The sequence below is a fragment of the Lathamus discolor genome, chromosome 6 (genome assembly GCF_037157495.1).
Source record: "Lathamus discolor isolate bLatDis1 chromosome 6, bLatDis1.hap1, whole genome shotgun sequence".
Lineage (NCBI taxonomy): Eukaryota > Metazoa > Chordata > Aves > Psittaciformes > Psittacidae > Lathamus > Lathamus discolor.
The window spans coordinates 50,985,510-50,999,251 of NC_088889.1; the positions used below are offsets into that span (position 1 = coordinate 50,985,510).

The 13,742-nt window shown below is 53.4% G+C and overlaps 1 protein-coding gene and 1 long non-coding RNA gene across 4 annotated transcripts in view; one reads left to right on the forward strand and one right to left on the reverse strand.

Moving 5' to 3' along the window:
* Window positions 1–2,945: 2,945 nt before the first annotated feature.
* On the reverse strand, window positions 2,946–5,302 carry LOC136018004 (uncharacterized). The gene is made up of 2 exons (XR_010614184.1): window positions 5,238–5,302; window positions 2,946–4,814 (listed from the first exon to the last, which is right to left on the reverse strand). It is a non-coding gene; the product is annotated as an uncharacterized LOC136018004 (long non-coding RNA).
* Window positions 5,303–8,775: 3,473 nt separating this feature from the next.
* PHRF1 (PHD and ring finger domains 1) overlaps window positions 8,776–13,742 on the forward strand; it is a 31,976-nt gene continuing 27,009 nt past the window's right edge. For 2 of the 3 annotated variants that reach the window (XM_065686840.1, XM_065686842.1), the window contains exon 1: window positions 8,776–8,911. The gene's annotated coding sequence lies outside the window, so the exon portion shown is untranslated. Of the gene's footprint in view, window positions 8,912–9,269; window positions 9,452–13,742 lie in introns of those variants that run through there. The other variant, XM_065686841.1, reaches the window with a different exon arrangement.

Genomic DNA, 13,742 nt, shown 5'->3' on the forward strand with positions numbered 1-13,742 from the left:
ACACCCAAAAAAGCAGGTTCAGAAAACCCACTTGCCTTGGACATGGCCAGATTTGGGATGTTGTGCAAAGTTCTCTGTGTGCCCTGAAATGCTGACCTCCACAGGTTAAAAACTGGATCTTCTGGTTTGGGGGCTAAACCTGTAACTTTGCCTTCTGCAAAATAAATGGGAATAAAGACCAAAGGGTCACTGCTTATGGCACCTCCTGCTGGAAAAAACAGGGCAGAAAATTAATCTGAATCTGATTTTGCATAGGATTTCTGCCCCGCGCTTCTGCTTATATATTTGATGATGCTTTTTGTGGGTCACTTCCACTCAGCTGTGATCTGACAGGTCAAACCAGCATCACTCTGCCTTGGGGCAGGGGAATAGGAGGGGAAATACGGGTTTAAAAAATATGCATCACTGCAGATTTTGGCCCTGAGTACTGGGATGCAGGATTCAGAACTGATGTATGGGATGGGGGACAGTGTGACGTGGCTGTATCTCTCAGAGATTTAAGAATCACACATGGGGTTAGGGTGAGTGCCATGGCTCGGGGCTATCTCTGCTCTTCCAGTGCAAGGCTGTGGCATTTTGTGTCCCATAAACCATCACCCAGCTGCTGCAAAGGGAGCGGTGTTTTCTAAGGTGATAAATTACTTTGATTAATGCCTCTCTCCCTGCTGTGGTGCACACCAGAGTGGGGAGAGGCGTTAATCAAACTCATTTATTACCTTGGGAAACTCCTACCCGCGGGTGACCTATATTCCTCCTGGCACTGGGGGGGTGCAATGGCGGAGCGGGGTGGTGGTGGTGGTGGTAGGGGGGGGTGCAATGGCATGGGGAGCGTGCAGGTCCCCATGTGTTATTTAACCCAGTGAAGCTCGATACCTGCTCTGGCTCCCCTGCCTTTCTCTGCTCCAAAGGCTGTGTCAATAATACATTTCTGCCATTGAATATTTTATTGATGGTTTGACTTTTTTGCTGCTCGCAATTCCCATTTCAAGGCTGCGTGATTGTTCCTAATTAAAATTTTATGCCCTGGGAGAAGCCTTCTTGCTACAGTGGAGATGATGCTGTCCTTTTCTAGGCCACTACAGAGTGCTAGGAAGGAATTACTCATTGTTATGAGATTAAAACAAAGCAAATGAATTATTGTTTTTTCCCTTAAAAACAAAAACACAAACCAAAAGCCCAGCATACGATGCGTACTGGAGAGGGAACAACCAGCTGCTTGTGGCTGAGGCAGGGATCCAAGCATACCAGGTGCCTCGAGGATGCTGTGCTTGGGTGAATGGAGGACAGCCATGTCCCCATGTCCCTCAGGAGCTGTGGACCAGCTTCTTCCTTCCCTGTGGCAGGCAGGAATGGGCTTCAGGGCTTCTCCTTCCTCGAATGCTTCTCACCACCAGCTCCAGTGGCACCCAGCAATCACAACGCAAAGGACATACCTGTTTTTTTCACTGGTGAACAGCCCCAGCATCCTTCTGAGTTTTTATTTTCAATTAGCTCTGCAGCCTCTCAGGCCAAGGCACTGCTGAGGAGAGCAGTTCAGCCACCTCCAGCCCCCCTGGGCCTCTTCTCCTTTCTGTGCTACACAATTCCTATAATTTAATATTGCATAAGCAAATAAAATGGCTCCCAGCTCCTTACCCATCTACCCTGGGCTGTGCCAGCTCTTTGGGTCAGGCATCTTCCGCAGATGGTGCTGCCCCAGACCAGTACAGTTCCTCAAGGGCAGCACAGCTGCATACGTCTGAAAGACACCCAGTTTGCAGTCACGGGTTTGTACGAGTTCCTCAGCATCTGTCTTTAAATCTCACCTAGAGTGCTAGAAGCAAGCATTCGTGCTGCCTCCCAGCCCCTGGACTTGGCAAGCAGCTTCTAAAGCACACGCTTCAGCACCAGTTACATAAGGAAAGGTGTGAATGACTGGAGGAGAAAATGCCTGTTGGTTTTGCTCCCCAAGCTGTGTACAGATGCTCTGCTGCTCGCTCCTGGGCACACAGCTCCTACGAGGGTAGCTCATTGCAGAGGGAGAATAGAAACTCCTTGAACTGGCACATGTGTCCGTGCAGGGAGCACTGTCTGCTCTCCCTATGATGTTTTTCCTTTCTCTGTCTCAGGGTAAAGACCGAGTGCATTCTACCTTGCCCTGAGAAAAAAACCAAAAACCGAAAAAGATTTTGAAAATCATAAAGCACTAGAGGAAGCCGGGAAATTTCCTTGTTTATGGATGAGCAAGTTTCTCTCCCAATGGAACCTGCTGCCAGCAGAAATTTTATTCCTTTTTTTTTATTTTTTTTTTTTTTAGGATGTATTATGTAAGTCCATGCTTGCATTTAACTGACTGACTCCCTCTTAAACAATTCATGTACTCCTTCTATTCCTCACAGGCCAGCTTGCTCCTTCGGTGAGGCTCACCACCAACCTGCTACTGGCACACGTTACAGACAGAACAGGGTAGGCGCTTCCTAGCACAATGCTTGAAGCGTGAGGCCTGCTCGCTTCCCTCTGCAAGGAGCTGAAATAAGAGAACAAAATATGTGAGGAGAACAGAGAAGTCCCTTCAGTGTAGTGGGCCTGACAGCCAAGCGTCTTCCCCTCCTGTAAAGCACACCCCTGCCTCTCCCCAGAAATCTTACAGCATCAGTTCTGAGCAAGAACTTTTAGCACCGACTATTCTTGTTGCCAGGCTAAGCATGTTCTTACCAATCTGTTTATTAGCTACCAAAACCCATGAAGTTAAGGGGTATCTTAGCCCTGGTGCTGCGCTTTCTGCTTGAGAGACAACCAGGTAGCACCCCTTCTACTCTCCTTTTCAAGCCACCTTCACTGGCTGCAGAGGTAAAAGATAGGAGGCATGGGGCATGCAATGCACATCAGACATGTCACTGAGAATGTACAGCTTTCCTCTTCACCTGGTCTAGCGCCCAGTAATACAGTAATAAGCACTCAAACACTGGTTTTGCACTATTTATTGAAGACTTCAGGTGACAGCACAGCAGCTTAGTTTTGAATCATGCCACAAGAATGCTAAAACCAGGAATTAATTTGTATACTTACCACCGCTTACTGGAGAGAGACACAAAATAAAAGCAAAACCAAACAAACTTCAATTCAACCCCTTGCCTTTGCTTACTGGAGCTGAGCAGGATGGTTCCATAGGTAGTGGGAAATTCATACCACAGTGCTACTCATGGGAACTGGGACAAGCCTTGCCAGGCAACCCACAGAGTTGCTTCTGCCAGTGGCATCTCCAGCGATTAGTCATTGGGCAGCACAGTCCCAGACACAGGGATATTTCTTCAAAAAGAAACAAAGCACCTTCATTTTCAGATGCAGGTTTGTTACATGCACAGTTACACATCCCGATGAAATGGGGTGGTAGGGGACCACGGGGCTTCAGTTTGTGTTCACAGACACGCTCATACACAGGTGTATCTTGCACCAGGTTTCCCTCTTCCCTGCTCTCCACGTGGTTACGCTGTGCTCCTGTCTGCTCGGCACTAGCAGTGGGGAGATGCTGTAAGTGTAGCTAGGGAGGAGGAAAGCCTTCTGCGGCTGAGAAAGCTGTGAACTTATCTGACACCCCCAGTCAAAAAAGGCCTATCTGGCTTCTGAACAACTGAGAAAGCAGCTTTGGTGAATTCAGGTGGTTTTCCTCTCTTTTCACCCTGTTTGAGCACCGTGGGCTCACCCAGTCTGCGTGGGGCACAGAGGGAGCTGATTTTTTCTTGCAGAAGAGCAGATGCTCATCCAGGACCCAAAGGGAGACACAACAAATGAGTGCATGCAGGAGAGACGGGGACAGGCAAAATTACTCCGTGACGGTCTCTATCAGCGCAGAGGATGTTGCTCTGCCTTCTGAGGAATTAACTACTTACTGACCAGAGCACTGCTGACTCTTCCAGATCAAGCCTTTACAACAACTCCAGAGCTACATGTGAGCAACAAGGAGAAGACCTGAGCCCTTTCAGGACACCTCAGCAGGCTGTGGTGAATCCTGGCTGGCTATTATGAGTTTAAGCTGCTGGTAAAGCAGCGCTGTGCTTTAGAAAAGGTAAGTTTCAACTACACGGCTTCTTCACCAGTCTAAAACTGCAAGAGAGAACTTTGTAGGAGAAGCAATCTGCTTCGTCACTTCCTCCGTTTCTAGTGACAGCCACTCTGGGCGGCTGGAGGAGTCTGCCCAGCTCGCCTTCCTGCTGCTCAGGGCCATGAAGTCAGAGTCCCCTGCGTGACATCACGGTGTGATGGTGCAAGGCAGCTCTGCCAGAACCCAGCCAAAGGCTGGGGACCCAATAGAGCCCTGGCACAAGGAGAGGAAAGCTGGGTGCAAGGATGGGGGGCTGGACGGGAAACAAAACGGCCAGAGAAAAGCAAAGCGAAGCTTATTTCTGTTGTTCATTTAACAGACTAGAGAGTCTCCCTTTAAAGGTGACTCATCCGGGGCAATACCAGGCAGTTTCTTCTGTTAACACACCCTTGGCAATAGCACTTCAGTTAGTCACTGACTGGGTATCAAGACGTCACTGGCTGGGATGAAGCGCCTCTTTAACTTGATACGGAGTCCACTAGCACTTACTGACTTTGGAGAAGAGCAGGGAAGGAGAGAGGGGGGCACAGCATCCCTCCGGCGCAACTTTACCACGGGCTCCTAGCACCCGCACACCTCCACGGCCCGTTCCACTCATCTCCGTTGGCGCTGGACACAGCGAGCCCGGCTGCATGAAACCTTCGATCCTTTCACACTCCACCACGCCGCGAGGCTACTTGCAAGGCGCTATCTCTGCATGTCAGCGGTCTGCCCGGCCGAGGAAGGGAAGCTGCTGGAGGCAGGACAGTGCCGTTTCACAGGGGGACGACTCCTCCTCACGCCGAAGCCCCTCACTTGGGTGGCACGGAGGGGACGCAGGCGTCGCGGCGCGGGTTCGTGGAGGCGAGGCGGCCGCACAGCGGTGTCCGAGGAGCAGGTTAGCCGCTGTCACACGCACAGTGGAGTCGCCGAGAGCACAATGTGCGTTAGTCAGTGGCTCACCTGCTCCTGGAGGATGACGGGGAGCGGCGGGGCGCGCAAGCAGCACAGGCGACAGCGCGAAGGATGGGTCTGGCGCGGAAGGGGGTCGCGCCGTGCCGGTCCGTGCGCACCCCGGCACGGGGGGCCGCAGCTCCTCGCACGCACCGCCGGGACAGCCCCCCCCGAGCCGCCCCCCGGGGTTGAAGTGCCTCCTCCCGCCCCGGCCGCCGCTCACCTGCGCTCCGCGGCTCCGCGCTCCCCCCGCCGCCGCCGCCGCCAACTTCTCGCTCTGCCCCGGCCCGGCCCGGCCCACGCCGCGCGCCGCGGCCCCTCGCCCCGCCCACCGCGCCTCGCCTGCCAATAGCGACGCCGCCCGCCCGCCCGCCGGCCCCGCCCCCACAGCGCGCGGCCCAATGGCGGCGCCGCCACCGCCCGGCGGCAGCGGCCTCCTCCGCCCCCCCGTCAGTGACAGCAGCGGGCGCGGCGCGTTCGCTTCTGCACGTCGCTGCTGCGGGGAGGAACCATTTGTACCTGTTGAACCGCCGCCCGCCTCCCGCTCACCCCGCCCCGCCGACCCCCTCCCCTCCCTCGCCGCTGAGCCCGATGTCGGCGGCCGCTGGCGGCACCCCCTTTACCCGGCAGGCGCCCGCGGAGAGCCCCTTCCCCGCTGCACGGAGCCCCGTTGCCCCCCCCACTTCTCTCCCTACTTCCCCTCCGTCCCCTTCCCGCCCCCCGCCGCAGCCCGGCCCATGGTACGGTCCGCCGGGGCCGTGCCATCAGGGCAGTGTCGGGGCGCACGTAGGCGGGGAGGGGGGGGGTGTGCTGCGGCGGTGTGCCCCCCGCTGCCGCTCTGCACGTCGTGGTGGTGAATTTCACCTCGTTGCACTCATCTGTTATATAGTTGTTCCCCTCGTTCCTCTCTAGGTTGGAAAACCTGGCCGCAGAGTGCTGCTCCAGGCGGTCCCGCGGCCTGGAGCCCCCACTGAACCCCGGGGTCAGGGACCAGATGACCCGGGTGTCTTCTTCCAGTAGCGTCTTTCCCCCCCACCCAAAAAAGCACAGCTGGCAGCCTTCTGGACATCCGTATTGTGAGATCTCACTCTTGTCCACCAACCTACAAGCTGTCAGCCAAATAAACGCTTGAAACGCTGACAGTGTTGGGGTGCTCCAGCGAGGGTTTTCGCAAGCGGCAAAGGTAGTGCTGGATGGACGTAGCACTGTCCTGTGGAGGTGAAGAGCCTTGCTGCACGCACACGGAGAGCCGGGTGTGTGGCTCTGGCTCCCGTCTGCCCAAAGACACACTACCTTCCCCAAACAGACCAGAAACTAGAGCGTGTCTGGGGCGCTGGCACACGTAGTGGGACCCCTCACTTCATTCACACTGCTGGTGTTCAAGAGAAAGGGGTGCAAAAGTGGCTGCTGACCAAACGGGCCAGACACCACATCCCTGCTGAACGGGTAACACACGCTGTCTAGGAGAAGGCACTGATTCTGCATCCCTTGAGGAAACTGTCGCGGCTCTGACGGGCGTTCTGCTACCTGGTGCTCTTCCTGCAAGGTGTGGTGCAAGACTTGGAAGCAAGCGGGCTCCCTGATAGCCGGGGGCGATTATCGACTGCGAAGGATTTCCCTATGTATTTTGCTGGAGCGTGTACCAGCCATCCGCGGCTCTGCTCTCCCGCTGCCGGTGGGCAGGGGGGATGGGGACAGCCCCCTTCTGCGTGACAGCCCGCACAATGACAGTCTCTGTTGCCATTTCGTGCCCGTGTTGTGTGGGGCTTTTTTGTTTTCACCCAGCAGCCATAGGGAAAAAGTCACGTATTTTAACGTCTTCCCCAGTACAGGGCTGGCGCCCACACTGGAGCGAAATCGGCTACGAGGCACACAGGCCCCTGAACCAGCGCCGAAAGCGAGTCACGCCCGTGGAAATTGTCACTCTGTTTAAAACCAGGTATTTTTGTGTGGAGCAACGTGGCTGGGTGCTGCCCGGACCCCTCCTTGCCGGGCTGCTCCTCGGGACACGCGTGCCGTGGGCTGCCGTCTCTTCTTGCAGGCAGTGCCTGACATTTCATGTTTGGTTTTAAAGTGAATAAATAAATACGTTAAATCCTTCCTTCCCCGGCTGCGAGCAGACAGGGAAGGAGTGTGTTTCGCAGCGGTGCTTGCACAGCTGGCTGTCGGCACGTTGCTCGGACCTCCCTGCGCGCCGTATTAAACCGTCCAGCTCGGAGCGGGGCTGGCTGCGGTCCAGTCGAGCACGGCCGGCGAGGCTGTGGCGGGCGAAGCGCTCGCCTGCTGCCCGAGCGAAGGCTGAGATGGGCTGCTGTGTGTTCCAACGTACAGTAAGACCCCGCAGGGCTTGGAGGACGGGGCCTGCCATTGCCCTGGCGAGGCTCCGGACTGGGGTGCTTTGCCCCTGCTCCCCCGACAGCTCCGAACGAGCTCGTGGCTCAGCGCTTAATCTCCGGGATAAAACTTCCTGCTGACACGGCCGGTGCTTCCCGGGGGAGAGCCCCCACTTATTCCAGCCCTGCGGCTCTTCCCTGTGTTCCCAGCTGCCCGGTGTGAGCGGTGACAGTGAACAGCGCCCGCTGACTGCGGGGGAGCGCCGCGGACCGCCCGGCAGCCCCCGGCCCTCATTGCCGGTGCCGTCGTGCAGCGGGGACTGAGCCCGCGGGCTCGGGGAGGAAGCCAAAAGGGTAAAACATGCCCCCGGGGCCCAGCAACCGCCGCGACCATTACTGTGCAATTAAAAAGCTGCCCCCCTGACAGCGCAGATCGCGTCTTCTCAAACTTAACGCGGTTGTGTTCATTGGGAAAGGCTTCAGCAGGGTGCTCACCCTCAACCCCGCCTCGCCCCGCTCCCGAAGCCCTGAGCGGGCAGGCGGCAGCACGGCCAGAGCAGGGGTTGGTCCGCTCTGTGCGGTCAGGAAAGGGCTCTGGCTTTCAACCCTGGCCCCCATCTGATTCATGACAATGGCCCGAGTGTCTGCGAGGACGTGCGCGTTAGCGCTGGGTCACGTCCGAGCAGCCAGGGCTGCGCTCCCCGCCCGGCGGAGAGCCGGGGCTTGGGCAGAACACCACGGCTGGTGGGACACTGCGAGAGGGGGAACAGCCCTTCCTCCGGTACGTGCGTGCTATCACCCAGCAGAACGGGAACATTTGGGCTGGGATCAGCCACGCGTACTTAGAGGGGAAAAAAAGCCAGCCGCGATCTGCATCGCCTGACAGAGGAACTCAAGGCTGATGCGCGCCCGCACGGACCGCACGCCTTCCTCCTCCGAGAACAGCGTGTCTCGGGCGCAGCCTGCCGGGGTGGCAAAGCGCGCTCCACCGGCCTCCCCTACGGCTGCTCCGGGGGTCGTAGCCCCGACCCCGATGCCCAGGTCGGGCTGTCAGGCTGCGGCAAGGGAAGGCAGCACCCGGGCCGGCCCCGCCAGCTCCCCGCCGGCCTCACAGCCTCAACTCCGCAAGCCTGGGGACACCGACCGAAGGGACAGCGAGCACCCCGGGGATGGCAGGGGGGGTGCCCCTGTCCGCTCGGCTCCTGTGGGGCAGCGCAGCCCTGCAGTCCCGCTGCCCGGCGCTGCCCACGGGGCCTCAGCTCCTTCCCCTCAGGGCGGTGCGGTGGTATAGCCCGGCGCACCCCTCCTCCGATGGTTCAGTCTCGCGGCCGTGCTGTTCCCCCCTTTCCTCGAATGGTTCCCCCTGTCGCTTCGCTCCTCTCCCGCTCCCCCTCCCGCACGCAGTGGCTCAGTCTTGCTCCGGCGGGCGGCGGCACCGCCGTGCCCCGGATGTGTTCCCGCAGCACTTCCGAGGTGGGGGGGGTTCCTGCCGTGCAGCTCACGGTGGTGACGCGGCCTGGCGCTGCCCGGCCCGGTGGCGTGAGCGCTGGAGCCTTCTCCTCGTGTGAGTGCCCGGGCACGGGGCGGTAGCTCTGGGGCTGGCCTGGGCCGGGGGAAGGGCGGCGGGGCCAGGCCGGGCCTCGCCGCGGGCTGCAGTTGCGCGGAGCCGCCGTGCTCCTCCGCGGAGTGCTGCCGGCTCCTGAGGGGACAGCCGCCGCGCGCCCGGGCTGTTTGTATGTGTTTAATTCAGTCCCTACAGAGGTGCTTGCGCGGCGATTGACTCTGAGCAACGGCTGGCGGAAGGTGCGCCTGAGCGGGGCCGCTGCGGGGGGGCTGCCGCGGCCTGCCGCGGGGCTGCTTCCGCTCTGCCCGCAGCCGCCTTTAGCCCGGAAACGGCCCCAAGGGGTGGGATGCGGTCGAGCAAGCGGCGGCGGCGGCCGCGGCATCCGTCTGCGCGACGAGGGCCTGCGCGACGGCGGCCCCGTGCTGGGGGGTGATCCGGAGCCGTACAGCAGCTTCATCTAATGCTGCGAAGACTTACTGCGTACAACCCAGTGTTTCTGGCGTCCCTTTCGCTCCTCTTCCGTTTGTTTGTGCTGCACGTGTGAGTGTGTTGGAAGAAGTTGTGAGCTATTTCAGCTTTCTACCAGGGAGTTAGTGGGTCCCTGCTAAAAAGCAGAAATCAGGCTTTTTGTGCGAGCGGTTTTTTAACAGATTAGCTTATTGCAAAGCGTGTTTGGGCTTAAAGACGTAGCCTAGAGGGACCTATACTTACTGACAGGTTTTAAAGCTGTGTAACCAGTGCCCCTCATTGTGTGCCCCGTGTTCAGTAACAGTGAGGTGTGGGGCTTTTTGTAGGCTTGGTTACTGTTCTTCCTGCTGCTTGTGACATAGATGCATTGCTGATGTGTTGCAGAGGTGTTTGCTGTGTTGTTTCTTTTCTTGAAGGTCAGTAGGTCTTGAGACCTTTTGTTAATGGGAATGCACAAAAAAAACCCCACCCCAACACATAAAAGTGCAGTGTTTCGTTTTGCTTTTCCCCACAGCCCGTAAACAGCAGGGAAGGCTGTAGTTAAAGATGGGAATGGCGTGAAAGGAACTCGCCAGTAAGGGTGATTCTTCCTAAGAAAAGAAGCCTGCTGAGAAAAAGGAGGATGTGCAGCATTGGAGAGTGTTTGATTCCCAGCTGGAAATGGAGCCAGTGGCTTCAGGGAATTGCAGGCTGGGAACTGTATACATCTTGGCTGCTGCTTTGAATGCAGAGGTACAAAACACCCAGCTGCTCCTCGGGCTAAAATGCTGCGCTTCAAAAGTGCCTTTGCAAAGCCTGTTCTTTGCATTACTAACATACATACACTCCTGAAGAGTGGGGAGCACATGTCAGCTCCTGGGGGAGCTTTGACGGACAGTTTTGATCTTGGAATTTAGGGTGGCTAAATTTTAGGGTAGGACCAGGATGGGGGAAAGATAAGGGCTTCCTTACCTACCCCAGCATTAATTTTCTGTGCCTTATCTGCTAGGTTCTTAGATACATCCATTATTTAAATTGTTGCATGGGCAATTCTAATAGTGGTTTTTAAGAGATAATCCTTTTGTGACTTAAACAGGGAAAAGTCAGATCTAAATTTAGATTCAGAGGGCTTTTTTAAAGCTCCCTGTGAAAGAGAGATTGGAACTGTATGGTTCTAAGCTGTAGGAGACTTGTTAGTTTGAATACTTTCCCTTCTTAATTCCTCTTATTTTCACCTTTGGAATGTGGTGGTGGCAGATACTAGTCACCCCATATCCAGATGTTTTCCAACCAGGTACAACCATGATTTTCACAACATTCTTTCAGTGCAGCCTATGAAATTGGAAACAAAGCCAGATGCTTTCTGATGTGTGACAGTGGTTTTCCAGAGGGGCCAAAATGGAAAACCAACAAATAAAGCAGATGTGTCAACAAGAACTGAAAGCTCAGGTGTCTGAATATTTAGTAGATTTAAATTTAGTTATAGCTGCTCTTTGTAATATGACTGCTCAGTAACTGCACATTAGATCAGCCTTCAAAACTACCCTGTGAGAAAGTCCATCTGACTTGCTTCTTTGCCTGTGTATAATCCTAAACATTACCAAAGCAGATTAAAGTGAATGTCTTGTCTAGCAGCTCTTCTGTTTCTAAAAACTAGACACTACTGTAAGAAGTTGGAAATGGAGGAAAGGGGTTGGTGCTGGAAAGGAAGGCACACGTGACTGGGAGAATCACTCACTGTTGTAGGCGGCTCCGTCGGCTTCGTGTCAGAGTGACACGGAACTTGAGTGTGTTTTGCAGGCCATGGCTCCTCTTATGGTTAGAAACCTGCACTTGCCTTCTAGCTGGAACATACTCAAAGTATGTTAAAATACTGATTTGTGGTGAAAGGATTATAGTTCAAAAACTGAATGTTTCCTCCAGAACAAACATTTCTCAAACAAGCACTTAAGTAAACAATCTTCTTTGTTCTTAAAGCCAACAGAAAACGCTGTTGCTAATACAGCTTGAAGAAAGTATTTGTAATTGCTGTTTGATTGTACAATTAAAATGGCTTAAGATGGCTTGATGTAAAAGTGTAATACGTCTTAATAGCAAAGCCCAAGCTTATGATGTATACAGCTGCAGAGCCCATGCTGCAGGAGGCACGCACTGCTCAGTGCACATGCTACAGGCCTGAGAGAGATTGTGCCTTTGTGAAGGGAGCCTAGAGCTGAGGAAAAGAGCTGGTGCATGCGAAGTGATCAGACACCTGCCATGCACTCACTGGGTTTTTGCAGTTTAATGTTTGATTAAAATATTGTGAGGCTCTTCTAAATGGGGATCTGAAAACGAGGATGTTAAGGAGGAGTACAGTATCTGCCTTTAGCAGATGTAGCGTGCAACCTGTAGTTCAAACACTGGATGTTCTGTATGCACATTGCACACTCGTGAATGATGCACCTGCCCAGGGAATTGAAATAGGTTTTGCTGTAAGTGGTGATGTCTTGCGTTAGTGGTATTGAACCCAAAGACAAGTGATCTCTGGCCAAGTTATCCTGCATCTGTGTTTGCAACCTGCCTGCTGTGGGGTGCATCCTAAATTGCCCTGAATAGGGTCTTCAAAGTGGGATCCTCTCACATGAGAGGGCCAGCAGACGTGAGAGCCTCTGCTGCTGAAGGGCTGCATGCAGAGTACTGCACACTTTGGATTTTCCAAGTGACCAAGCAGCAAGGTGTTGAGTACAGCAGTGAGGGCAGTTCCTTGGTACCCCCCAAACTGAAAGCAGCTGTAATTGCCTCAGTCGAATGGCCTTCAGGGATAACCGTCTGCTTTTTAGCAGTCTGGGCTTTTGTGTTACAGAAGTGCATAGTCAAGGTTTGCCTCAGAGGAATGACTACAGTCTCCTCCTTAAACAAACTTCTTGGTTTAAATAATAATAATAAAAAAATGCTTCCTGTGTATTTTGTATCTGCTGGTCCTAACTTTGTGGGGGTTGGAAGAATTCTGATATGTAAGTGCTGGAATGAAAGCTGGGCTTTTGTACAGGTGGGTGAGCTCTCTGAAGTATATCATGAATGTGTTTCATAGTGGTAATTTGTCTGAAATGTCTCCCCATAAGAAAAAAAACCCCACAAAACACAAACACTTGGAAGTCCTGCTTATTATTCTTAAAAAATAGGAGAACAAGCTCTAATTTTAGGTGTATAATCAGCTTGGGTTTCCTTCTTTCTTTTTTTTTCCTTTAGAGCAGCTGTACTGTTTGGAAACGGTTATTTGTAAAGTAAGATCTGTGAAGTTCTTAAAATCTCAAATTTACTTCATCTCTCTTGGTTTCTGTTTGTCTATTCCCAACTATCCACAAACCAGACATTTTCTTTACCGACAAGATTTGAAGACTTGATTGCTTACTGCGGTACCAGATTTTCCTTAACTCAGAGTTTTGCCTCTGAGCAAAGTACAAGCTTACGTTTGCAGCATAAATATGTCAGTTTAGATTGTCAAGTCACAAGTGCTGATTTGTTTGCTTCTGTGCTTAAAGGATATCTTTCCATGGGGCAGCAGGGCAAAAATAACATGGGTAGTTGTTTCAGTCCACAGCAGTGAAGAAATGCATGCTGTTTGGCAATGCAGTTGGGCGTATGTTGGTCAGAACTGTAGTTTGTGGGAATCATTTTTAAAAAGAAAAAGGTCCTTTCCTCACTGTGCTGATTGCTTTGCTTTAAGGAGAACTAGGGAGCTGGGAAATGAAGGTCATTGTGGTGGTGAAGTGGAGGCTCATCCACAGTTTTATCACAGTGGTTTTGGGTTGGTCTGTGTTGTCCTCCATGGCTCGGGCAGTGATGAGTGAGCAGGAACCCACTCTGATTCCACAGCAGGCCAATGAGAAAGTGGTACGGACAGAGGTTCTGCATAAAATCCGAATACACAATGTAAATTCACACATAACAAACATGCCTGCTGCTGCCCTGCTGTGGGACTGGTGCTGACAGACTCTGCCCTTGTGGTGGTGTTGCAGCTGGGATACATGAGTTTTGCGCTGCTGTGGCTAGCTTAGGCTTTTGGAGGGTGTTACATAACCGAGTTTGAGTTTGAATAATTCATATGTATGCATTGCTGAAACTTGAAAAATTCACAATGTTTCTGCCAATTTTTTAAATTTATTTATTTTTTAAGTTAAGTCTTGGAGTCCCTGGCTTTTGATGAGTCTGTGTGTTTTCAGCCAGCATAAACTGTTTTTAAGCACATTCCTGTTAATAGTCGCAAATTCAGCTAAAAGTTTAAACCTCTTCTTAGGCAAGATTTTTCCTGAAGTTACAACAGATCTTTACCAGGAAGGTTTTTCTGTTGAAGTTCCATCTTTTTTTCTTTCTAGCTTTTTATTTTTTTCCCTGAGCATTGAAG